At 39.9% G+C, this 27,849-nt stretch overlaps 2 pseudogenes; both read left to right on the top strand.

Moving 5' to 3' along the window:
- The first annotated feature begins 19,497 nt into the window (after positions 1-19,497).
- LOC141492992 (uncharacterized) lies at positions 19,498-23,092 on the top strand (annotated as a pseudogene).
- On the top strand, positions 19,501-20,332 carry LOC141492993 (uncharacterized; annotated as a pseudogene).
- Positions 23,093-27,849: the final 4,757 nt, after the last annotated feature.

Below are 27,849 nucleotides of genomic sequence, written 5' to 3' on the forward strand. Positions count from 1 at the left end.
AGCCTATAAGGGATACAGTGAAGACAGGCACCCAGAAAGGAAAGACTATATAGGAGAAAAGGAGAGATAGACTGAAAAGGATGGTAAAGAGAAAAACCATTAAGTTCAGCAATTGATTAGAAAACAGATCAGAGTTCAATACAAAACTATTCATAATAAATGCAACAATGTAAATAAAGTCAAACTCAAAAGACAAGAAAACTAGTCAAACACAGCAGTCAATGTTGGTGCCAAACCAAAGTTAAAAGAACAAGTCTCTGGCAACATTAACCATATTGGAAAATATAAACTGAAGAAGAAGTTGTGTGGATGTTTGTTGAGAAGTAACTATTAGCTATCATTCTTTTTAAAAAAAAAGTTTTAAAAGAAAAGAGCACTTTTCTTGGATTTAAAAGACTTAGTTTTGAGACAACAACTTGAGCAAAGTTATAGGATATAAAAGAAACCTACATAAATCTTCAGCATTTCTATATATTATCAACAAAGCCCTGCAGCAAGAGATAGAATGAGAAATTCCATTCAAAATAACCATAGACAATATAAAATATAAGGGGCATCTACCTGACAAGACAAACCAAGAAACTATATGAACACAATTACAAAACACATTTTATCCAAATAAAGTCAGAATACCAGATCTAAAACTATATTATAAAGTAGTAGTTATCAAAACTATTTCATACCGGATAAGAAATAGAGTGGTAGATCTGTAGAATAGATTAAGTTCACAAGACATAGTAGTAAATAGCTATCCTAATCTATTGTTTACTAAATCCTCCAACTTCAGGGATAAGAAGTCACTATTTGACAAAAATTGCTGGGAAAACTGAAAAATGGTATGATAGAAGATAGGCATAGACTAACACATCACACCTTATACCAAGATCAAAATGGACACATGATTTAGACATAGAGAGTGATACCATATGCCAATTAGAAGAGCAAAGAATCATTTCCCTGTCAAATCTATTATGACCAAACAAGATATAGAGAACATTATAACAATTATGGAATGCAAAATGGATAATTTTGATCGCATGAAATTGAAAACACAAGAAAACACAAGAAAAACCAATGAAACCAAGATTAAAAAGAGAAGCAGAAAGCTGGGAAAAGATTTTTATAGCCAGAGTTTCTGATAAAGGCCTTATTTCTAAAATATATAGAAAATTGAGTCAAATTTATAAGAATACAAGCCATTCCCCAGTTGAAAAAATGGTCAAAGGATATGATTAGGCAGTTTCCAGATGAAGAAATTAAAGATATCTATAGTCATATGAAAAAATGCTCTAAGTCACTATTGATTAAAGAAATGCAAATTAAAACAACTCTGAGGTACCATCTCATGCCTATCATATGACAGAAAAGGGAAATGACCAATGTTAGAGGAGATGTGGGAAAACTTGGACACATTCTCTGTTAGTGGAATTATGAACTAATCCAACCATTCTGGAAAGCAATTTGTAACTATGCCCAAAAGGTCAATAAAACTATGCATACTCATTGATCCAGCAATAACCCTACTAGGTCTACATCCCAAAGAGAACACAAAAAAGGGGGGAAACCCATAAGAATATTCATAGCAGCTTTTATTGTGATGCAAAGAACTGGAAATTGAGGGGATTCCTATCATTAAGGGATGTTGAAGAAGTTGTAAACTATGAATATAAAGTAATATTATTGTTCTATAAAAAAAATGAGAGGCAGATTTCAGAAAAACCTGGAAAGACCTACATGAATGGATACTGAGTGAAATGAGCAGAACTAGAAGAACTTTGTATACTTTAACAGCAACACTGTGCAATGATCAACTTTGATAGACTTAGTTCTTCCCAGCAGTACAGTGATCAAAAACAATTCTAAAAGACCTGTGAAGGAAAATCTACATCCACATCCAGAGAAAGAACTATGGAGTCTGAATTGAGATCAAAGCATACTCTCTCTTACATTATTAATTTTTTTCTTTTTTCCTTCTTGTGGTTTTCCCTTTTTCACAGCATTGCTAATATGGAAATATGTATATCATGATTGTGCACACATATATTCTAAATCAAATTACTTGCTCTCCTAGGTTGGGAGGAAAGAAGGGAAACTTTACAAAAATGAACATTGAAAATTACTTATATACATAATTGAAAAAATATATTTTAAAAATAAATTAATGTTATAGAAAAAAGGATATTTTTGAATATAAAAAATGATCATGGATAATTTTGGAGAAAGTATTTGAAATGACTGATCATTATAAAAAGGTTGAGGAGTTATGAAAAGGGAGGAAGTGGAGGTAAGTATGGAAAGTTTTTTCTAGGACTTTGTCTAAAAAAGGAGGGAAGCTTTGAGACTAAACCTTGAAAGAATAACATGGTCTAATGAAATATTTTTTAAAACTCAGGAGATAGGGAAATATTAAAGATTAGTCAAAGGGAGAGTATGTTGGGCATTGTGAATTGCTGGAGAAAAAGGGAGAGGAGAGACTCGGGCATAATATATTGAGGGGTTTTATGGCAGAGAATAGGGATATCTCTTTTTCAAAGACTGAGAGAAGGGAGATGAAATTGAGAGATTGTGTCAAAAGGTTTTGAAGTGAAGAAAATGGGAGAAGAGGAAGTCACTTCTCATGGACACGGTGTCACAGTGCATAGAGAGCTGGGTCTGGAGTCAGGAAGACTCATCTTCCTTTATTCTAATTTCACTGTCCAAATCAGACACTTACTTGCTGTGCCACTGGGCAAGTCATTTAATTCTCATCTGTAAAATGAGCTAGAGACATAAATGGTAAACAACTCCAAAATCCCTGTCAAGAAAACCTCAAATGGGGTCATGAAGAACTGGATAATACAGTAAAATGACCAAACAATTATAATTAATTTTCTCAGTAAAGTACTAGGCAAATTCCTCAAAGGGGAGAAGGGAGTGAGAGAGACAGAGACAGAGAGAGAGAGAGAGAGAGAGAGAGAGAGAGAGAGAGAGAGAGAGAGAGAGAGAGAGAGAGAGAGAGTTAGGAAAGGGGCATAGGAAGATTGAGAAGGGAAGAGAAGTTTGAAATAATTTCTGTGGGGAGTGGCATGGAGAAGGGATTCAAGAGGAAGAAAAGGGCTGCTTTGTAACAGTGAAAGAGCAGTTGAAGTTGGATAACAAATTATAATGTACTCAGTCAAGAGTATGTGACTTCTAGCTCCATTAAGCAGTCCATAAGTAGGACTGGAGGAGGCAGATGGTGAAACTAATATGAGAAGTCATGGAAAGGAAAGAGAAGTCAAAGTACAAGGGAATAAAGAATTTGAGAGCAGAAGACAAGGTAGATTTGAATAGCTAACTACATAGAAAGTGAAGTCAAAGTAGGACTAAAGGTTTGAGAAAGGGGGATTTGGAGTTCTCATTGATAGCACAACATATGATTAGAAGGGATGGGCATGGAGAAATGGAAGGGAATTTATGATTAGATAAGGAAATATTAATTTCTAATTAAGAAAATGGATATGTGGGTGATGATTAGATTCCATGAATGACTGACTATTTACAGTATTGATAAGGAAAACTGAAGGATCAAGAATGAGGAACAGAAAGATTATAAAGTTTGATGGAGCATCAATATGAAGGTTGAAAATACCCTCATATAAGGGAAGAATCCAAGTAGAAGAGGAAGATAGTCTGCTATTAAACTACTTGAGAAAGGAGAAGGAATAAACTAAGGTATAATTTAGAGGAATCACCAAGATGTGAATTGAATGGAATTTTATTTAGTTTATAGATGTCAGAAGAGAAGTAATAGAGATAAAAGAAAAATGTGGAAGTGGCAGTAGGGAGCAGAGTATTACAACTCTTTCTTCAGGATCTTTGTGTCAGGAAGTATGAGAAAAGGCTCCATCCATGATGAAGAGTTTGGCCAGAAATGCTTTGTTTCAGTGAGAGCTGAGATGAAAAGAATGAAAGAAAAAAATCAAAGATGAAGGAGAGTTTGTTCACTATAGAATGAGAATTCTAGGGTGCATGTTGGAAAAGAGTATGAGGGTTTAGAATGAGACATGGATAGAATAGTGATGAGGATGATGTAAGAGAAGAAGAAGTAGAGAACCATTTATACATAAATGATTGACAATAAAGGAGCTAGATATTTTCCAGATGAGAAAAGGGGTTGAAATCTCATTTAGAAAATAAGATGGTGGTTGTGAGGTTCAGATAATATAATACATGTAAAACACTTTGTAAATCTCAAATGTTAGCTATTATTATTTTAAAACCAAATGTTAAAACTTAGCTCTTACAAGGAATAGGAAAAGAGTTTATTTTTCCCTCATCCCAACCAGTCTCCTTTCAATATGCATAAATTATATCTTCAGCAAAGATATTTGAAATTTATTTTATGACACTACTCATTTCTTTATACTTTGTTACTCTTGTATTTTCAGATAACATAAAGTGAGAGGAACCACTGTTTGAATATTGATTTTGGATAGATATTTCTTTTATCATACCAATGGAAGATATCCATTTTTAAAGCCTAGAACTCTTCCTTGATATGGGACTTGTGTTCCCTCATATTTTTTTTTACCAGATCTGTGATTCTTTGGTATTAGCAAACTCACAATGAAGAAATTCACTCTCCCAATGTAGGTCAGCACCTGCTCTGCAATTTATAGTCTTAGAGAGTTTTCTGAAGCACTATGAATTTAAGGAACTTGGCCAAAGTCATAAAACCAATATGCATCAGAACCAGGTCTTGAAACCCAGATTTTTCTAACCCACAAGGACAATTCTATATTTCAACATGCCACACTGCCTATCAAACTCCCAATATTTGGATGGAGCAAATTGCAAAGATACAATTAACATGTCCAGAAAACTCAGACCCCACAAATACTTTATGAATAATGCTTCATGGCAAAGAATCTAATGTGACATTCAGCAGAGGTGAAACCATATTTTTAAAATACCATTGGAAAAAAATTCTCCCTCATAACCTAAATCAATGAATTCAATATCTCCAAGTCAATAGTGAATGGAGTTGTTTTTGCTGCTAGGTAAATGGCAAATAGGTGCATCAACATTCATCAAAATCAGAGGCAAAATGGAGTCAAGAAATTCAACATTAGCCAATTTATTTTGCAGCACTATTTTATTCTGAATGACTTTACTTCATCCTCATCAGGCAATTTCCAATGTACCCTCCAAGAAAATTCCATAACCAGCAAATAAAGGGCATTCATTGTTTTTCTCTGATGGATGTTGCTTTCATAGCACAATCTTTACTCAGTGTTACTCTGGTAGGGAAAAACTGGTTCTTTTCCAGGTGTTTTATGCTTTCTTCATATTTCATCCCAAACACAAAATTATTTTACTTAGGAAAAGAACCACTGTGAGTTGGAAATTTTTGACCTCTTTACTTTTGCTCACTCAATTCCTATGCCTTTAATGGCATCTTTCTCCTAAGGTTATTCCCCATTGATAGTCACTCATCTACATCCTTCTAGACCCAGATGCTTCTACCATTGAGTATTCCCAGATCCTTAGGCATCATTTATAATCCCCTCTTAGAACTTTTACAGAATTTGGTTTGTACCTTTGTGCTCCAGTAACAACTATTTATATTATAACTATCCAACTATGTCTTATCTCCTTTTGTATTTGCAGATTCCCTGAGGGACGGAAGTCTATTTTATTTCATTTCCTATATCCTATCTCAAATGAGTGTTCTATATATATAATACATATATGGTACATAAAGTACATGTAGATTAATAAATCCTTTCTATTAATTAAGACTTATTGGGCAACAATCAGGTACAGGGCAACAATCAGGCACAATTTTGGGATATCTGTGATGGAGAAGGCCATCTGTATCCTGAGAAAGAATTGTGGAATTCAAACAAAGGCCAAAGACTATTACCTTTAATTTTTTTAAAAAAATGTAGTCTTATTATGTAATTCTGCTATATCTCATACTATATGTTTCTTCCTTAAAGATATAATTTCTGTCTCATCACATTCAACTTGGATCCATGCATGCATACTATGGCAATGATGTAAAGACTAACAAACTGCCTTCTGTGGGGGGTGGGGGGAGGGAAGCAAGATTGGAGGAAAAATTGTAAAACTCAAAATAAATAAAACCTTTCTAAAATTAAAAAAAAACTTACTAACATATTAAATAAACCAAAGTGGCTCTTTTCCCTGAGTAAAATAATTTTATGTTTGTGATAAAATATGAAGGAAGCATAGAGCATCTGGAAAAGAACCAATTTTTTTCCAACCAGAGTAACACTGAGCAAAGATTGTGCTATGAAAGCAATATCTATCAGAGGAAAAAAAACAACAAATTCCCTTTATTCAATGGTTATGGACTTTTCTTGAAGGACAGTTTGGAATTGGATGATAAGGATGAAATTAATAGGAATTGATAGATGAGGTAGAACCAGATCAAATGATACTCACTCTCCTAACCCATTTGATGATAATAAGGACATAGGTTGCAACCAAGCAAAGTACTGTTAAGGATGTCCTTTCAAACCTGGAGTTGTTTCATCTATTCCTATAAAGAGTAGTCCCTTTTAGGATATTTATTTTTGTCCAGAATTCAGATTTTAGTGAGATTATAGTAGATCCTACTCAAAACTTACAGCACTTTCCTTTAACAAACAATGATTTAGATACTCTCAATTCTGTAAAATTTACATTCTGAAAATAAGAGAATAGGATGTGAGACCACAAGATTTTAAGACTCTTACCTGTGGGAATTGACTTCAAATCCTGCAAAATGCTATGCAAAAAAAGTGCACTTGGGGCAGCTAGGTGGCACAGTGAATAGAGCACCGGCCCTGGAGTCAGGAGTACCTGAGTTCAAATATGGCCTCAGACACTTAATAATTACCTAGCTATGTGACCTTGAGCAAGTTGCTTAACCCCACTGCAATGCAAAAACCTAAAAAAAAGTGCCACTGACCCACTCAAAATCTAAAAGGGGCTGCTCTTTATGAGAACAGATAAAACAATTCCAGATCTGAAAGGACATCCTTAATACCACCTTGCCTTGGTGATCTAGTTCTATTAAGAATTAAACTAGGTGGGAACATGAACAAAAAGAGGTCATAAAACAGAAAAGAAAGGAAAGAAGAAAAAAGAAAACAAGGGTATAAAATTTTTACATTCCCCAAGTCACGTAGACCAGTTTGACAATAACCTAAGCATCCCTGGAGTACATCCAGAATTTAAGAATAAAAGCAATAGGACTTCTGGCCAAGATGGCAGAGAGAAGACAGGCAAAGTTCTAAAGTCTCCTGATCTCTTCCCCATCTATCACATGAAACAAACCTCTTAAAAGAATCCGACCCACAAAACCCAGAAAGAAAAGCCAGGAGAAAGAACATATACCTCGGGATTTGTCTCCGACAGCAGCTTTGGCCAAATTCAGGTGGGTGAGTCTGGGCTCAGAGGGAGGATCAGCCCCAGATCAGCCAGATCAACAGCTGAATTGCAACCGGCAGTCTGAGGGCCCAAGAGCTGGACCTGCTGGATCAGCGGTGGGGCTGGACAACAGTGGCTTGGGTCCGTGGGGAAGCAGAGGCACTGGTGTTGGTGCTGTTCCCCTGGAGCTTGGGGACGGGGCTGGGGGGAGAGTTCTGGTGCAGGAGAGCTGCGGACACCATCACTGGACTCCTCTAGTCTGAAGAACTCTTGAGTCCACTGTGGCTGAAGCCTCTTCCCAAACAAACAAATGCAAACTACTTCTGCCTCAGGACCAGGTGTGTGAACAGAAGAACCAGCCCAGCTGAGGAATAATCTCAGACCAGAGTAAAGCCCACCATTGATTGAAAGCAAAAGAATTCAATAGCTCCAACCCCTCCCTTCAAGAAAAGGTAGAAGGCCTCTCAACCAAGATCACAGACACCCCAGAGAAAGCAACCAGCACCTCCTACTGGCCAGACAGAGAAACTGCACTCAGTGAGTAAAGCCTTTAGTAATCCCAAGCCCTGGTGAACCAGCCCCTCCCCCAACTCAAGGTCTTAGCAAAATGAAGAAGGGTCAGCAGAAAGGTGGATCCATAGAAAAATTCCTGGAAGGGAAAGACCCTAACTCAGACAGAAGTGGAACCTCTGAGGAGAATACAATCTGGTCTCCAGCACAGAAAGACTTCCTTGAAGAAATAAGGAAGGAGCTTAAAAATTTGGGAGAGACAATTAATACCTTGCAACAAGAAAACAAAACATTAGAAAGTACAATTGGACAAACAAAAGGAGAATAAATCTCTCAGATCATCAATTGGACAATTACAAAATGAGAATAAATCTCTCAGATCCTCAAATAAGCAAATGCAAAAAGAAATTAACTCTCTCAAAACCTCAATTGGTCAAATGGAAAGCTCTTTCAAAAGTAGAATTGACCAATTGGAAAAGGAGTTGCAAAAAGTTAATGAAAAAAAACTCCTCCCCCCAAAAAAGAAGGGAGTCTACAGAAACTAATGACTCCACGAGACAGCAAGAGTCAGTTTAAAAAAATCAAAAAATAGAAAAAATAGAAGCAAATGTAAAATACCTCATCAACAAAACCACTGACCTCGAGAATAGATCGAGGAGGGGCAACCTGAAAATTATAGGACTTCCTGAAAACATTGAAGAGAAAAAAAGCCTGGACTTAATATTACAGGATCTAGTGATGGAAAACTGCCCTGATATCATGGAATCAGAGGGCAAAGTAGTTATTGAAAGAGTACATCGATCCCCACCAGAAAAAGATCCTAAAATGAAAACACCAAGGAATGTTGTGGCCAAACTCCAGAACTATCAGTTAAAAGAGAAAATCCTGCAAGCAGCCAGAAAGAAACAATTTAAATATTAAGGAGCCACAGTAAGGATCACACAGGACCTGGCTGCATCAACATTAGGGGATCAAAGGACCTGGAATGAGATATTTTGAAGAGCAAGGGAGCTTGGAATGCAGCCAAGAATCTACTTTCCCGCAAAGCTGACCCTCATCTTCCAGGGAAAGAGATGGGCATTTAATGAAATGAAAGAATTCCAAAATTTTCTGATGAAAATACCAGAGCTAAACAGAAAATTTGGACATCAAACAAGAGGTTCAAGAGACACATGAGAAAATTAAAAAGGGGGGGCAGTAAAGAGAAAAAAAATGCAATCCAGTAAGTTGAAACTGGCTATATCCCAGCATGGGGGGCGGGGGGAGAAAAGATTCTCATAAATCTTGAGAATTGTAACTCTAACAGAGAGAATATACCTAGCCAGAAATGATGGACATTCATGACCTAACCATGAGACTGCTATCTAATGGGATGTAACTGGCTTTAACCCCACTTGGGAGAAAGACTCTAATAACTCTCAGGAATTTTGACTCTATTTGATAGAAAATACTGAACTAGAAGGGACAGACACTCAGAATTTTCTATGACTTAGATAGAATGATCTAAAAAACACTACCTCCTTAAAGAGGGGGACAGGAAAGAGACGGGAGGAGGGAGGGGATTGAATGGGGTAAATCTCATTACACTAAGAGGTACAAAAAACCTATTGTAATACAGGGGAAGAAGGGAGCAGAGGAGAAACACCTGAATCTTCTTCTCATCAGACGTGGCTTAAAGTCAACCTACACATACTCAGTTAACTTATAAAACATCTAACATTTCAAGTATTAAAAGGGGAAAAGGGGAAAAGGGGAGGGGGGACGGAGAAAGGGAAGGGGAGTGGGGGTAAAGGGAGGAATAACAAAAGGAAGGGAAGGGAAAGGGGAAAGAAAGAAGAGGAGGGTGTGATTTAGGAGGGCAAACAAACTGAAGGGGGTGGTATTCAGAAACAAAATACTGGGGAATATGGATAAGGGGGGAAGGGGGAAAAATACAAACAGAGGAAAGATAGCATGGAGGGCAATAAAGAATTAGTATCATAACCTTGAATGTGAATGGGATGAACTCTCCCTTAAAATGTAAGCAAATAGCAGAGTGGATTAAATACCAGAATCCTACAATATTCTGCTTACAAGAAACTCATTTGAAGCAGAGAGATAAATATAGAGTAAAGGTAAAAGATTGGAGCAGGATATATTATGCTTCAGCTGAAGTAAAAAAAGCAGGAGTAGCAATCCTTGTCTCAGACAAAGCAGTAGCAAAAATAGCATTAAGAGAGATAAGGAAGGAAATTTTATTCTCCTAAAAGGTACCGTAGACAATAAAGTCATTTCAATATTGAATGTATATGCACCTAGTGGGACAGCACCCAAATTCTTAGAGGAGAAGCTGAAAGAACTACAGGAAGACATAGACAGCAAAACTCTACTAGTAGGAGACCTCAACCTCCCTCTATCAGATCTAGATAAATCGAATCATAAAGTGAGCAAGAAAGAAGTTAAGGAGGTAAATAGATTGCTAGAAAAAACAGATATGGTAGACTTATGGAGGAAGCTGAATGGGGATAGAAAGGAATATACCTTTTTCTCTGCAGTACATGGAACTTATACAAAAATTGACCATGTACTAGGACATAAAAACCTAATAAACAACTGCAGAAAGGCAGAAATAGTGAATACATCTTTCTCAGATCACAATGTAATAAAAGTCATATTTAATACTGGGCGAAGGAGATATAGACCCAGAACAAATTGGAAACTGAATAACCTCATTTTAAAAAATGAGTGGACCAAAAAACAAATTATAGAAAGAATTACCCACTTTATCCTAGATAATGATAATAATGAAACAACATACCAAAACCTATGGGATTCAATCAAAGTGACTCTCAGAGGGTATATTATAGCTCTAAATGCTTACATGAATAAATTGGAGAAAGAGAAATTAATGAACTAAACATGCAACTCAAAAAATTAGAGAAAGAACAAATCAAAAATCCCTAATTAAATACCAAATTAGAAATTCTAAAAATTAAAGGAGAAATTAATAAAATTGAAAGCAAAAAAAAACTATTGAATTAACAAATAAAACCAAAAGTTGCTATTATGAAAAAACCAATAAAATTGATAAACCTCTGGTCAATTTGATTAAAAAAAAGAAAGAAGAAAACCAAATTGCTAGTATCATAAATGAAAAAGGTGAACTCACCACCAATGAGGAGGAAATTAAAGTAATAATTCAAAATTATTTTACCCAACTCTATGCCAATAAACTTGATAATCTAAGTGAAATGGATGAATATTTACAAAAGTATAAGTTGCCTAGGTTAAATGAAGAAGAGATTAAATACCTAAACAACCCTATCTCAGAAAAAGAAATTCAAAAAGCCATTATTGAACTCCCTAAAAAAATCTCCAGGGCCTGATGGATTTACAAGTGAATTCTACCAAACATTTAAGGAGCAATTGGTTCCAATATTATATAAACTCTTTGGAAAAATAGGGAAAGATGGAACTCTGCCTAACTCTTTCTATGAAACCAATATGGTACTGTTACCTAAACCAGGAAGAGTTAAAACAGAGAAAGAAAATTATAGACCTATTTCCCTGATGAATATAGATGCAAAAATCCTAAATAAAATCTTAGCAAAACGATTACAACAAGTCATCACTAGGATAATACATTATGATCAAGTAGGATTTATTCCAGGAATGCAGGGTTGGTTCAATATTAGGAAAACTGTTAGTATACTCAATTATATCAACAACAAACCTATCAGAAACCATATGATTATATCAATAGATGCTGAAAAAGCTTTTGACAAAATACAGCATCCATTCCTATTAAAAACACTAGAAAGTGTAGGAATAAATGGACTGTTCCTTAAAATAATTTGCAGTATCTATTTGAAACCATCAGCAAGCATTATATTCAATGGAGAGAGGCTAGAGGCATTCCCAATGAGATCAGGGATGAAACAAGGGTGCCCATTATCACCACTACTATTCAATATTGTATTAGAAATGTTAGCATCAGCAATTAGAGAAGAAAAAGAAATTGAAGGAATTAGAATTGGGAAGGAAGAGACAAAACTCTCACTCTTTGCAGATGACATGGTCTACCTAGAGAATTCCAAGAAATCATCCAAAAAACTACTGGAAACAATTAGCAATTTTAGCAAAGTTGCAAGTTATAAAATAAACCCTCAAAAATCCTCAACTTTTCTATATATGTCTAGCAAGAAACAGCAGGAAGAGCTAGAAAGAGAAATCCCATTCAAAGTAACCTCAAACAATATAAAATACTTGGGAGTCTATTTGCCAAGAGAGACTCAGAATCTTTTTGAAAACAATTATAAAACACTTCTCACACAAATTAAATCAGATTTAAATAACTGGGCAAATATCAACTGCTCATGGATAGGTAGAGTTAATATAATAAAAATGACAATTCTACCAAAACTAAACTATATTTTTAGTGCCCTACCAATCAAAATTCCAAAAAATTACTTTAATGAATAAAAAAAATTTATAAGTAAATTCATATGGAGAAATAAAAAGTCAAGAATTGCCAGGAGCTTAATGAAAAAAGTGCAAAAGAAGGTGGCTTAGCCCTACCTGATCTAAAATTATATTATAAAAGCATCAGTCATCAAAACTATTTGGTATTGACTAAGAAATAGAATGGTGGACCAGTGGAATAGACTAGGTGTAAAAGCAGGAGATGATTATAGTAATCTGCTGTTTGATAAACCCAAAGAGTCCGGCCATTGGCATAAAAACTCCCTCTTTGATAAAAATTGCTGGGATAATTGGAAGTTAGTATGGAAGAAACTTAGATTAGACCAACACCTCACACCCTTTACCAAGATAAGATCCAAATGGTTACAGGACATAGACATAAAAAACAATACTATAAGCAAATTAGAAGATCAAGGACTAGTCTACCTGTCAGATCTATGGAAAGGGAATCAGTTTATGACCAAGGAAGAGTTGGAGAACATCACCAAAAACCAAATAGATAATTTCCATTACGTTAAAAATTAAAAAGCTTTTGCACAGATAAAACCAATGTAACCAAGATCAAAAGAATTGTAGTAAATTGGGAAACAATCTTTACAACTAATGATTCTGACAAAGGACTCATTTCTAAAATATACAGAGAACTGAGTCATATTTTTAAAACAAAAAGCCATTCCCCAATTGATAAATGGTCAAAGGATATGCAAAGGCAATTTACAGATGAGGAGATCAAAGTAATCCATAGCCATATGAAAAAATGCTCTAAATCATTAATTATTAAAGAAATGTAAATTAAAGCTTCTCTGATGTACCACCTCACACCTCTCAGATTGGCCAATATGACCAGAAAGGATAATGATCATTGTTGGAAGGGCTGTGGGAAATCTGGGACACTATTACACTGTTGGTGGAGCTGTGAACTCATCCAACCCTTCTAGAGAGCTATTTTGGCCAAAGGGCAACAAAAATGTGCATACCTTTTGACCCAGCAATACCACTACTAGGTCTATACCCTGAAGAGATGATGAAAAAGGGTAAAAATATTACTCGTACAAAAATATTTATAGCAGCCCTGTTTGTGGCGGCAAAGAATTGGAAATCAAGTTAATGTCCTTCAATTGGGGAATGGCTTAGCAAACTGTGGTATATGTATGTCATGGAACACTATTGTTCTATTAGAAACCAGGAGGGATGGGATTTCAGGGAAGCCTGGAGGGATTTGCATGAACTGATGCTGAGTGTGATGAGCAGAACCAGAAAAACACTGTATACCCTAACAGCAACATGGGAGTTATGTTCAACCTTGAAGGACTTGCTCATTCCATCAGTGCAATAATCGGGAACAATTTTGGGCTGTCTGCAAAGCAGAGTGCTATGTGTATCCAGATAAGGAGCTGTGGAGTTTGAACAAAGTTCAAGAACTATTGCCTTTAATTTAGAAAAAAAGAGATATCTTATTGTCTGATCTTGTTACCTTTTAGACTTCTCTTCTTTAAGGATATGATTTCTCTCTCATCACACCTAATTTGGATCAAGGTACAACATGGAAACAAAGTAAAGACTGACAGAGTGCTTTCCGTGGGGGCGTGGGGGGAGGGAAGTAAGATGGGGGGAAATTGCAAAACTCAAATAATATCTTTAATAAAAATAAATTAAAAAAAAGAATTAAAGCAATAGAAGGGAGAAGTGGACCCAACTGGACTTCATTCATCTCAGGTAATCTATTGTGACTGAGACCACCTACAGTGAGCCTCAACATAATAAAAGGCACAGGAAGACATCGTTAATACCTTTCATATTGTATCATGTATTCTTCCCTTTACTTTTTTTTTTTTTTAGGTTTTTGCAAGGCAAACAGGGTTAAGTGGCTTGCCCAAGGCCACACAGCTAGGTAATTATTAAGTGTCTGAGGCCGGATTTGAACCCAGGTACTCCTGACTCCAAGGCCGCTGTTTTATCCACTACGCCACCTAGCCGCCCCCCCTTTACTTTTGATAGCTATATCCTTACAAGCTAAGTAAATAGACTTTGTGTGTGTGTGTGTGTGTGTGTGTGTGTGTGTGTGTGTGTGTGTGTACGCAGTGGTTAGATTTCAGGACTTGGAATCAAGAAGACATGAATTTGAATCTTGCCTCAGACACTAGTTGTGTGACCCTGTCAAGCCACTTAACCTATTTGCCTCAGTTTCCTCATTGTAAGATAAAGATAATAATAGAACCTTCTTCATTGGGTCATTGTGAAGATCTAATGAGTTAACATGTAAAGTACTTTGAAAACCTTAAAGTGCTGTGTAAATGGTAGCTATTATTATTAACTGGCATATGTATGTTTATATATGTGTGTGTAGATCTATACATCGATATATATATATATATATACATTCATGTGTATATTTGTTGAATTGAATCATTTTCATCATCTTGGTTCTTGAGGTTAGGAGAGAAGCAGCTTCTTATTAGTAAATCATTTGGGGTTTTTATAAGTATTGACACTTAGTGATTCATTTGAGAAACATTTTATGACATTGATGTCAGTCCAATGGCTCTGTAGACCTTCAGTTTGGTAGTCAGTCTAATACCTCTTTTTTCTCCCATACTTTGTTTTGGAATCTCCCAAATACTGAGCTAGCTCTCACAATGTCAGTGTCAATGTCATTGTTAATGTGTACCTCCCTGGAAAGGTCCAAATTAGCACAAGTAGCAAAGAATCAATCCCTACTTTGTTGCATCTCAGCGTCAAAATTTTTTTTAAGGTTTTGCAAGGCAATGGGGTTAAGTGGCTTGCCCAAGGCCACACAGCTAGGTAATTATTAAATGTCTCAGGCTGGATTTGAACTCAGGTACTCCTGACTCCAGGGCCAGTGCTCTTATCCACTGCACCACCTAGCTGACCCCACCATCTCAGCTTCAGAAGCTGCAGAGTGCACAATCATCTGCAAAGAGAAAATCATGCAACTCATTGTTGTATGTCTGTGAGACCTGGACAGTCTACCAGCACCATGTTGGGAAATTGAATTGCTTCCATTTAAATTGTCTTCATAAGATTCTGAAGATCACCTGGCAGGAGAAGATACCAGACACTGAGGTCCTTACTCAAGCTAAATTGTCTAGTATTCAAATGTTCCTACAGAGAACACAACTATGATGGACTGGTCACTTTGTTCCAATGCCAGACACAGTTTGCCAAAAAATATTATTTTATGGAGAACTCACACAGAGTAAGTGCTCACAAGGAGATCAAAATACCTTGAAAGTCTCTCTTAACAACTTTGGAAGTGATTATGAAGCATGGGAGACATTGACAGAGGACCTAGGATCTAGCACAAGACCACCCAGCATGGTGTGCTCTCATGGCACAGGTATAGTACTCTATGAGCAAAGTAGAATTGAAGTAGTTCAAAGGAAACATGAGATGCATACGTTTACAATAATCACCACAGGTGTTCACATGGACTCTTTGAACTTGACTTGTGGTAGAACATTCTAAGATCCTATTGGTCTGATCAGCCACAGTCAGACACTGTAATTCATCTCTAACATAGTGATGTTATTTTGACTTCTTTGATAAGGAAGAATAAGAAACAACTATTAAACCAATTTTATGACATCATAGGGTGGTTAGCTGCTTGTCAAATCCCAAGGATTTTTATAAAAAAATTTAGCATTTTCTAATAGAAAAATTCTCAATGGATATAAGCATACTTTTTTTTTCTCTAAGGAAAAAGTCCAAGTAATCAACAGTCATGAACAAAATCACTAATGTACAAAATCACTAATAAAATGTAAAAATGTACAAAATCACTAATAATTAAACTAATAAAAGCCATTAAACTTTGGGTTTTACCTCATATGGATCAAATTGACTAAGATGGCAAAAATAGAAAATTGCAATTGTTGAAGGGATTGATAATTTATTGGTGGAGTTGTGTGGAGTCGAGACATCTAGAAAGCAATTTGGAATTGTAATCCAAAAGTCAATAATAAACTATGCTCATACTTTGTTTATTTGGTACCACTAAAAGGCCTATACCACAAAGAGCTCAGAGAAAGAGGAAAAAGACTCATATATACAAAACTATAGTCTCTCTCTCTCTCTCTTTGTAATGACAAAGAACTGAAACAAGGTGGGGGGGTGCCCATCAGTTGGGTAATGACTAAAAAAGTAAAGGACATATACATATTGTTATAGATGAATAAAAAGAAAAATCTGCTAGAGTGAGAGAAAATTGTACATTTTATTCACAAACCTTGCAAGATACACCTTACAAGGTATGGGTACTTCACTCCTAGGTGCGAAGCACACCTTAGTCTCAGGAGTCAGGTAATTTATTGTCCTCAGAAACTTGTTCGCTTCCCTCTTGGATGTTCATAGTCCTCTCAGGGTTTGAGTTACAATCTAAAAGGTCCACCCATTCCATGATATGACCCTAATATGATACCCCCCACATCATACAATCCATGATATGCTAATGAACCTCAATTGTCACAGGGGATGTGTAGGTTAATATTCAATAACTTAATTGCACAGACTCAGTAGCATTAGGGCAAGATCTCTAGGTCACTCTTGACCACTTGAGAACCGGTTTGGGGTTTGGTATCCCTGGAGTGGAATTAGGAAAACTCTTCCATTCCTGTGATTGGCTGGGCCATTCCCCCATTGTAATGGATTCCCTAAGGCTCCCCTCCACATCCTGTGAAGACCATCATCCTATATTTCTCACACATATATACATATACACATATATAAACACATATACATATATATATGTATGTAAAGTTTGTATATATTTATGTGTATATGTAATTGTTTCATAAGACCCTCTTTCACATAAACCTGGGAAGAATTATATAAACTAATGCAAGGTGAAGCAAGCAGATGCATTAGAACAATTTATACAGCAATAATAATATTGTAAAGAAAAACAACTTTGAAAGAATTAAGAACTCTGATCACTGCAGTGACCAACCATGACTCCCCAAGGAATGAAGCATGTTACCCATAGAAGGGTGATAGACTCAAGGTGCATAACAAAACATAAATTTTCAGACAAGTATGGATTTGTTTTTATTGACTATGCTTCTTTGTCATACAGGTTGTGTTTTTGTTTTTGGGGGGAAGGGAACTTTTGTGGAGGACTGTGGATCTAGAGATAGGTATTTAAACAAAAGATCACTAAAGCATTTTCTAAATTCATAGAAGAGAACAGAAGGAAATTCAAAAGAAAACATAGATAAGTAGAATAACACTGAAAATAACAGACTGGGCTTATTAGAAACATTTTTAAGGGAAGCTATCTATATTAATGTAAAATCTCCCTTAGGGATTCCCCAGCAAAAGCCACACAGCATCCAGTCAATTTAGACCTGGGAGGCATAGCTATTATCTCATCTAGGGTTCTAGGAGTAACCCTGTGGTGAATATCCTTCTAGATGTACCAAATCACCCCACCAATGTGCTTCCCTTGATCAGACAGCAAACTCAGTTCTTTAGCAAATTCCTTTACTCAAATGACATAGGGGAGCAATACTCTGCCACAAATATGTCCAAAGTCCAAGAGAGCACAGAGTGAACAAGAACTTAAAATGCAATGGTAGTAAGACATACAAGCAGTAAACACATTGATGCAGGGAATTATGAGAATATGATGCAGGAAGTTATGAACATAGGAGATATGTAATTGGAAACAGATTTTGTAATCCTTTATATTGTTAAACTTTGAAAAAAATTATTATCTGCTCCTGTGATGTAAATTGACTTCTATTGTTCTGAAGCAGCTGTGAACCGCCCCCCCCCCCAGGCCCACCTTGCTCCCCCACCCTAAGTCTCCCTAAGTTTCGATTTTCTATAACAGTGTCAGTTCTCGATAAACGAAACCTAAGGACCAAGTGGTTGGGAAACATCCTGTTAGACAAACAACTCTAGACCATGAGGAACTCAGCTGCTGCGAACGTATCCCCACTCAGCAACTTGTTAAACCACAAAGAAAAATCCCCCTTGTGGTTTTCAGACATAAAAAGACTGTGCTGAGAGCAGCTCGGGGCCAGTTCTTGACTGAGCCCCAGCGAGCTGGTTAATAAATCCTCCTGCTTTTGCATCAAGTCTGGCCTTCTGTGGTGATTGCGGGTCTCTGTCAGTCCTGAGGGGCTTTTCGGCCCTAACATCTGGGGGCTCGTGCGGGATACACGGGGACCCCCTTCCACTCCAGGAGTCAGCCTTGGAGGTAAGACACTTGCCTAGGCATCCTAATCTATGTACTGTCTGTGTCGGTGTGTCAGTCCCTGTTCTATCTGTATCTCGCTTGAGTCTAGCTTCTGGTTTCTGTTTTGGGACAACTCCTGCTGTCCGTGAGGACAGCAGGTCCGTGGTCGGCAGACGTGTCAAGGGACCACAGTTGTCACCCTGGGGGACGCCCCGGGGAAGGGGGGAGAGCCGGGGACGCGTACTCCTTGTTGGAAGTAAGACGCCCAGGTCGTGCAGCATTCCTCTTCGATTGGTCTCTGCAGGCCAAGTTTCTTACTCTTTTGTACGTTTTGTGTGTAGGTATCGCCATCTTATGTTTTGAAGTTATGGGACAAACAAACAGTAACCCTCTTAGCCTCACCCTGGGACATTGGGCTGAAGTAAGAGTCAGAGGACATAACCTGTCGGTGGTATTAAAAAGGGGTCATGGAAAATCCTTTTGCAGCTCCGAGTGGCCCACCTTTGGGGTGGGGTGGCCAGCTAATGGGACCTTCAATCGGTCTGTTATCTTGACAGTGAAAGGAATTGTATCCCAAACACGGAAGGAGGGCCACCCAGATCAACAACCTTACATCTTAGTGTGGCAGGACCTGGTGGAAGACCCTCCCCCTTGGGTCAAACCCTGGGTCCCTCCTCTAGTTAAAACCCTGGCTCTTAAGGCTGCCCAAAACCCCCAGCCTCCACTTGCTCCTCCTTGAATCCCCATCACCCCCCTTACCCTACAGTTGGACACCTCCCTCATGAGCCGCTCCCTCCCCCTCACCCTGATGCTTTCCTTCAGCCCCTGAGGCTCCGGGACCAGCCTTTGGCACTCGCAGATGCCGAGCGGCTACTCCCGATTCCACAGTGGCCCTCCCTCTCCAAGTGCTGGGTCCCCCTCCACCCGCTATGGCCGATGGAGAAACCCCCCCAGCCCTACCTCCTGTGTTCCTCTGTATCCAGCCCTTCTCCTCTTCTGATCTCTATAATTGGAAAACTAACTACCCCCGCTCTCTAACAGCGGCTCACTGGGCCGGTAGAATCCTTGATGTTTTCTCATCAGCCCACTTGGGACGATTGTTGCAGACTCTCTTCACCACAGAGGAAAGGGTACCCGTGGTCCAGACAGGCAGCTCACGCAATTCCCCCACCTGATTGAAACCACTTTCCCCTTACTCGACCCACCTGGGATTTCAACACAGCTGGAGGTAGGGAGCGACTGACAGTCTACCGCCAGATTCTTGTGGCGGGCCTGAGGGGAGCGGCCAGATGGCCCACTAATTTGGCAAAGGTAAGGGAGGTCCTCCAAGGACCCACAGAACCACCACCCTCTGTCTTCCTTGAGAAGACTAATGGATGCCTTTCCACAAATTACACCCTTTGACCCGATGGCAGATAGCCAACGGGCCTCAGTGGCAATGGCCTTTATTGGTCAGCCTGTATATGATATCAAAAGAAAGCTACAGAGGGTGGAGGGCTTATAGGACTACTCATTACAAGACTTAGTCAAGGAGGCGAAAAAGGTGTACTATAAAAGAGAGACTGAGGAGGGAAGAGAAAGAAGAAGAGGAGGGAGAAGAATTTGGCCCGCATCCTGGTAGCAGTGGGGGGAGAGCAGGGTCAGTTGAAGGAGAAAGCATACAGGGTAGGGGGAGAGAAATCGGCGAGGGGTCGCCAAACGTGCACCTACTGTAAAGAAACTGGGCACTGGAAGAGAAAGAATGCCCTAAAAGGAAGATAAGAGAAGGAGGGACTAAGCTCTTGGCATTAGGAACCGACTCAGAATAGGAAAGTCAGGGATATGCAGAGAGGAAACCTGTAAAGTTCCTAGTAGATACTGACGCCCAATACTCTGTCCTACTGGACCCCAAGGGGCCTATGTCTAGCAAAAATCCTGGGTGATAGGCGCTACTGGCCACCAGCAATACCCTTGGATCACCAAACGAACTGTGGACCTGGGAACAGGGGAGGTGGCTCACTCCTTCCTTGTCATTCCTGAATGCCCTGCCCCTCTATTAGGGAGAAATTTGCTAACTAAACTGAAGGCGCAGATCGCTTTCCGCCCGAAGGGGCCTTCCGTTATCTTGAAAGGACAAGAAGTTGCCGCACTTACCCTAAGATTGGAGGACGGACACCGACTCTATCCGAGCTTGCCCCCATCATCATCAGGAGTCAGCTTAGCCTCCCAATGGGTGACTAAGTTCCCCAATGCCCGGGCAGAAACAGCGGGACTGGGGTTAGTGAAAACAAGACCCTCCATTGCCAATCATGCACTGCCCGGGACACCAGAAAGGGAACGGAGAGGTAGCTAGTGGTAACCAAAGAGCGGACCAGGAGGCCAGGCTAGCCGCCCATACTACGCCCACCGCTCTGCTCCTCTAAGAAGAAAACACTGAGCATTCTGTGAAACTGACCCACAACACACCAGGAACACGAGAGCTGACAGAAGAACAGGCAACTCAACTACTTCAGCATCTTCACAATCTGACTCATTTGGGGTATAGGAAACTTGAAGCCCTAGCTCGGGCCACCCCATACAAGGTACCAGGGCTTAGGGAACTAGCACAAAAAGTGACTGAGAACTGCAAACCTTGCCAACTGCTGAATGCCCCTACACAGAAATCTCCAGCAGGAAGGAGGGTAAGGGGAGACCGACCAGGGAACTGTTGGGAGGTGGACTTTACAGAAATGAAACCAGCTAAATATGGGTGCCAGTATCTTCTAATTTTTGTGGAATACTTTCTCAGGGTGGGATGAGGCTCCCCACACAAAATACAGACGGCTGCTGTAGTGGCCAAGAGAACTTTTACATGAAATCTTTCCCCAGTTCGGGTTACCCAAAATGATAGGGTCAGATAACAGGCCGGCCTTCATAAGCCAAGTGAGCCAGGGATTAGCAAAGGTTGGGGACAGAGTGGAAACTACATTGTGCTTATAGGTCACAGAGCTCTGGGCAAGTGGAAAGGATGAATAGGACCCTGAAAGAAACTAACACAAAATTGCCTATAGAGACTGGCTTGGAAGACTGGACAGTGCTCCTACCGTATGCCCTGTTCAGGGCCTGGAACACCCCTGGGCCCTTACAGCTCACACCCTTTGAAATCCTGTTCGGGTTTCCCCCCTCCCCCTCCTTTAGTAGCGATGGTTACTCCTTCCCTCTGTCCGGTTTCTTCTTCCCTTCTTGACAGGCTTAAAGCTCTTGGGATCGTCCAGCGGGGAGTCTGGAGAAAAATAGCAGCTGCCTACGCCCCCAGGGACATACAGGTGTCGCATCGCTTCCAGGTCTGCGACTTCGTCAGGTGGCCAACCTCGAACCCCGGTGAAAGGGTCCATACCTGGTGCTTCTCACCACCCCTACCGCTGTCAAGGTCAATGGGGTCGCTGCCTGAGTGCATGCTTCTCATGTTAAGCCTGCTCAGCCACCTGATTCAGCATGGACGGCCAAAAGAACTGAGTACCCCCTCCAGCTACGCCTCTGTCGGGCAGGCAATGATAGTGACAATCCTTCTGGGACTTCCCCCAGCTAGCCCTTCTCCAAACCCCCACATGCCCCAAAAGCTGACCTGGCAGGTGTGGTCCCAAACGGGGGAGCACGTCTGGAGTAGCACTGAAGTACACCCCCCTTGGACTTGGTGGCCCACTCTGACCCCTAAGCTCTGTGCCCTCATAGCGGGCTTGGAAGGGGGGGGGAATCCCTGACCTCACTCATGAGGGGGCTCCCTAAGGACTATATCTCCAAAACAACCACGGGGTGCAGCAACCCATGGGCCCGCAGTGCCCTGGGAAAAGCTAACTTCTATGTCTGCCCTTCTGAGGGGAGGGATAAAAAGAGGAATGCTGTTTCTATGCCGATCACTCAGGGGTAGTGAGAGACTCCATGTCAAACCTCCGGAGGCGGCTGGAGGATCGCAGAAAGGAGAGGGAATCCCACCAAGGATGGTACGAGGGCTGGTTCGGCCATTCCCCCTGGTTCACAACCCTGCTCTCTACCCTCATTGGCCCCCTCATGATTCTCCTGCTACTGCTCACCATAGGTCCCTGCGTCATAAACCGCCTAGTGGAATTTGTTAGAGATCAAATTAGTGCTGTCCATGTTATGATCCTCAGTCAGCGGTATCAGACCCTCCCCCGAGACGACGAGCTTCCCCTAGAGTTTGAAGAATCAAACTTCCAATAGGAAAAGGGAGGAATGAAGCGGCCGTGAACCGGCCCCCCTAGGCCCACCTTGCTCCCCCACCCTAAGTCTCCCTAAGTTTCGATTTTCTATAACAGTGTCAGTTCTTGATAAACGAAACCTAAGGACCAAGTGGTTGGGAAACATCCTGTTAGACAAACAACTCTAGACAACGAGGAACTCAGCTGCTGCGAACGTGTCCCCACTCAGCAACTCGTTAAACCACAAAGAAAAATCCCCCTTGCGGTTTTCAGACATAAAAAGATTGTGCTGAGAGCAGCTCGGGGCCAGTTCTTGACTGAGCCCCAGTGCGCTGGTTAATAAATCCTCCTGCTTTTGCATCAAGTCTGGCCTTCTGCGGTGATTGGGGGTCTCTGTCGGTCCTGAGGGGCTTTTCAGCCCTAACAGTTCCATTTGTGACTTATCCTCATCCCCACCCCACCACCAACTATCAACCTTTTACATGGTTTCAGTCTTAAGGGTGGAAGGATTTCTCCTTTGCCCTCAGTCTCCAGACCCTTCAATACCCAGATAATGGACAAAACTATAAAAATTTAGCCTAACTCCCCTCAAGGTGCAGATTCCAAAGTCTCCACCCAGTTTCCACTCTACCTGGCCATCCCCTCAGTCTCTCAAACAAATCTCCCCTAGTCTTTTGTTATTTACTCTTGTCCTCAAAGTGCTTGCTACTTCTCCAGGAGGAGAACAGATTTTAATCTGTACTCTTTGTAGGCCCCAGGGTTGTATGCGAATTCTTTCACCATTCAAAACTCTCGATCTTAAATTGGCAATGCCAACCCTAGCTAACAACAGGACCAAGGCAATGCACAAGGCTAGGATAGCAGGGTTTCAGTGTCCTTTCTTTCTACAAAGCATTCTCATGAAGCTCACTCCACGTTATTGTTTTGCTCAGCTGGTTCTTTATAGCGTATAGTTTCTCTGACAGTCCAGTAGTCCAGCTGAGTTTTTTTCACTGTAGTATATAACGTCTCAACTATAGCCAGGCCAATTTGTGGCTGAGTAGGTCACTCAGTAACTGTGTTGTTCCTCACCTAACTCCATTGCTGCTAACCAAACTGGACTGATTGCTCATCACTGTACTCCTCTGAGGATACTATCTCTGTTGGGCAAGCCAATCCTACATTCTCCTGGACTTGCTCTCCAGTGAGGAGTTATTGTCTTTTTCCTACTTCACTGGATAACCTGGGGGATTCTGGGCCCCCTCATTTCCTGAAATGTTCCTAAAATCTAACAGCTACAACAAGTCTTAGTTTTTTGAATGAATTTTTTTTAGCTAAAAGTCCCTTCCCTCAATAAGCCACTTCTTGTGGCCTTGTGGAATCTAGTTTCAATTTAGTCATTTTCACTTTCCCAGTTTCTGGCAATTTTAGGTAAAGGAGTAGCTAGGTGTGAATACAATCTATGTCCTGGAGGCACAATCTTTTGCTTGCTGCCTATTTGATAAGCATTTAAGAAACACCCTCCTCTAGACATCCTTTATCCTACTTTTTCATCACTTTAACAGCTCTAACTAGTGGTTGCAAAACAAAACAAAACAAAACAAAAAACCAGGCCCCTTAAGCCACAGTTGTGAGACACCTCCTTAATCCTCTCCACATTCAGGTTCTCCAGCAAGATTCTTATCTGGGCTAGGGTGAGGGATTTTCTTTAACTTCCTCCCCATCTCAAGGCCTGGCACTATGCCTCACCACACTGTCCTCACTTCACCTCGGTGGTTTTCTGAGGCTGAAGATAAACATATGCTTGCCTCTGTTAGGCCTTCAATTCTCCTTTCTAGGACAAGGAATGCCTTTTTTGTGTCTGAAGGTTTTCCCTTTTCCCTTTCAAAGTCTCTTTTATTCTTTTCAGACCTGCATTTTAAGTGAAGCTTCATTAGAGATGCTTCTCAGTGCTGGCTGAACTAGGTTAAATTGCAATTGGAAAATGTTTAAAGAAGTAAATAAAATAATACCATATAGATAATGTTCACTTGTGATTGATCATTCTCCTCCTAGGTTTTCAGGACATTTTCTCCTGTTTTTCCTCCTACCTATCTCTGGTGGCACAGTGGATAGGGCACTGGCCTTGAAATCAGGAGATCAGGAGTTCAAATCTGGTCTCAGACACTTGACTCTTACTAGCTGGATGACCTTGGGTAAGTCACTTAATCCTGATTGCCTTGCATCTCCAGTCATCCTGATCTATATTTGGTCTCTGGACCCAGATGGCTCTGGGGGAGAAAGTGAGGCTGGTGACTTAGCACAGTCCCCCCCCCCACACACACACACACACACACTCAAATATAATTCATGTGCTTGTCGACATCACTTTCCTGATGTCATGGTCTTCTTTGAAAAACTGAAAGACAGACCCCTTCTCTGTCTCCTTGGTTATATCTTCCTAAATCTCGAGTGCTTTTCAAGCATGGGTGTTCTTCCAGATTTTGTCCTGGACTCTCTTCTCTATCACGACTTCATCTCAATGCTGAATTCTCATATCTACTTTTCCTCTGGTAGACTTCTGAAACTCATTTTCTTCACTACCAAACTCATTATCTTTCCCCCCCCAACCCTTCCCTGGCCCTCCTACTTTCTCTATTACTGTAGAGGGCAATATGTATGAGGTGTTTAGGGAGGATTGGCCCCTTTGGTGAACAGTTTGTGGGGCCCTTTAAAGAACTGCTCATCCAATGTTGGTATCTGTCCAGTCTCCCAATTCTCACCTAGGGCTCCCAGAAACCATAATGTATGAAAGGACCACACCCTGGTAAAATCATTTTGGCCTAAACCAGGTTGAGGGTAACGGACAAGATTCAAACCTAAGACTTTCTATCTAAAAGTATGAGAAGACTTCCCCAGTAGAATAGACAGATGAGGAACATTTTGTTACAACTCTATGAAGGTCACTGAAGCAGGCACTGTGGAATGCTTAGAGTTTGGTTCAACATCAAAAACACCAAGGTCATTCACTACATCCTGGCCCATGGACAATCATTTTGATTTTTGTGTTTCCACTGGCCGTCAATGACTGGAAGAGAGAGTGAAGCTGACACACTGGGTGACTCTGGCTCACTTAAAGCCAATTCATGTACCAGTAAAGATGTCACCCTGTGATGTAATTGATCCTCTTTAGAAAAAAAGGATACCAATAGATTTTCCCAATCTCTCAGAAACTTAAGTCATCTTTTTTCTCCCTTAAGACTGTCACCACTCTGCTGTAGACCCTTATGACTTCTGGACTCTTACAATAGCCTACTAGTGTGTCTGCCTACCTGTCTCTACTACACTCCATCCTCTGTTCTGATGCTAAAGTTATTTTTCTAAAGCATCAACCTTCCCTCCACCCTCCACTGAGGATATCCTTTATTGTGGCTCCCTATTTCAACTATCCCCAACACTCAATAGTGTCCAATAGTTTACTATAATTTTCAAAAGCAAATACAAAATACTCTGATATTCAAAGTCCTTCATAACCTAGTCCTGTCCCTACCATTCCAGTCTTCTTTCATCTTATTCTCCAACACATAATCTTCAATCCAGTGAAACTGGTCCCCTGGCTTTTCTAGGAACAAGATGATCTATTTCTCAGTTCTTGTCATTCTTTCTATCTGCCCCCATACCTGGATCCTTATCTCTCCTCTATTTTGATTGCAGAGCTCCCTGGTTTCCTTTAAATTCTAACTAAAATCTTACCTTTTCCTAATCTCATTTAATCCCAGTGCCTTCCCTCTGCTAATTATTTCTTATTTATCACTTGTTTTGTATCTATTTGTATGTTGTCTCCCCTATTTGGTTGTAAGTTCCTTGAGGACAGGGACTGTCTTTTGCCTACTTTGGTATGCTCAGCACTTAACAGACTGCCTAGCCCCTAGTAGACAATCAATAAATGATAATTGATTTACTGGTTGGTTTTTTTCCAAGTCAATTTGGACTGCAGAGATGATTTTATTTTGAATCTGACAACATTGCACTAGAGCACTACCTTCCCTTAAAATAAAGATTTATGATTTCATAAATAATCCTCTTGTTCTGCTAAAAATATTTTAAAAGAATGATATTTTTAAGCAAACTGTTCAACTTTGCAAAAACATTGGACTCTTAAAGGGATCATCTTCAGTTTTCTTTAGAGAGTTGGCAGTGAAGAGAGCTAGCTATGGAGAAAGAACCCAGCTTTTGAGAGAAAATTACTCTGCTTTTTCCCTTGTACCTTTTCTAGAGTAGCAAGGAGGGAGGGAATTTCTTCTCCCCTCCTTGCCACCCATTTATAATGTTGTCTTCTAGCAAAGTAGCTCATCAATAAGGAAACACCAAGCACAAGTGAGAGAAGTCCATCTAAATAGCCAATCTGAGTAGTACTTTGAAGAGGAACAGAACCAAGATGACCAAAAATGACTTGCCTAGCAAATATACTGCACCCAGGGAAATGACATAAAGACACAGTAAAGACAATGGGGATCTGCAGGACCACATGTATGCACTGCTGCCTTGGTCATTTTTCCTATTAGTCAACAATCAACTAGCATTTAAGGGTTTACTGCAAGGGTATTCTATGCTTAAGCCCAGTCTTGCCACTAATATTTTGTGATGTTGTGGAAGTATACACCCGAAGTTTAAGAGAGTTTACTCTGATCAATTAAATATATGCTATTCTATTTTGGTAAATAGAGAACATTTTATAGGTACCAATTTTACTGTTCATTTTCATTAATGTCTTTTTGTTGGTGTTCAGTCACATTCAAGTGTTCTTATGACCTCATTTGAGGTTTTTCTTGGCAAAGATCCTAAAGTGTTTTGCCATTTCCTTCTCTAGCTCATTTTATAGATGAAGAAACTGAAGAAAGCAGGGTTAAGTGACTTGTCAAAGGTCACACAGCTATTAAATATCTGGTCAGATTTGAACTCAGGGATGAGTTTTCCTGACTCTAGGTCCCAGAACTCTATCCACTTTACCAACTACCTACCCATAAATGCTTTTGCTCTAAGCTAATTGCTTTAACTGATTGACTGTAAAAGGTAAAGGCATAGCCTTAGGAATACAAATCAGCAGAGAACCTTGAACCTGAAGCAATCATCCCCTAGAACACC

This window comes from Macrotis lagotis, chromosome 7 (assembly GCF_037893015.1).
Source record: "Macrotis lagotis isolate mMagLag1 chromosome 7, bilby.v1.9.chrom.fasta, whole genome shotgun sequence".
NCBI lineage: Eukaryota > Metazoa > Chordata > Mammalia > Peramelemorphia > Peramelidae > Macrotis > Macrotis lagotis.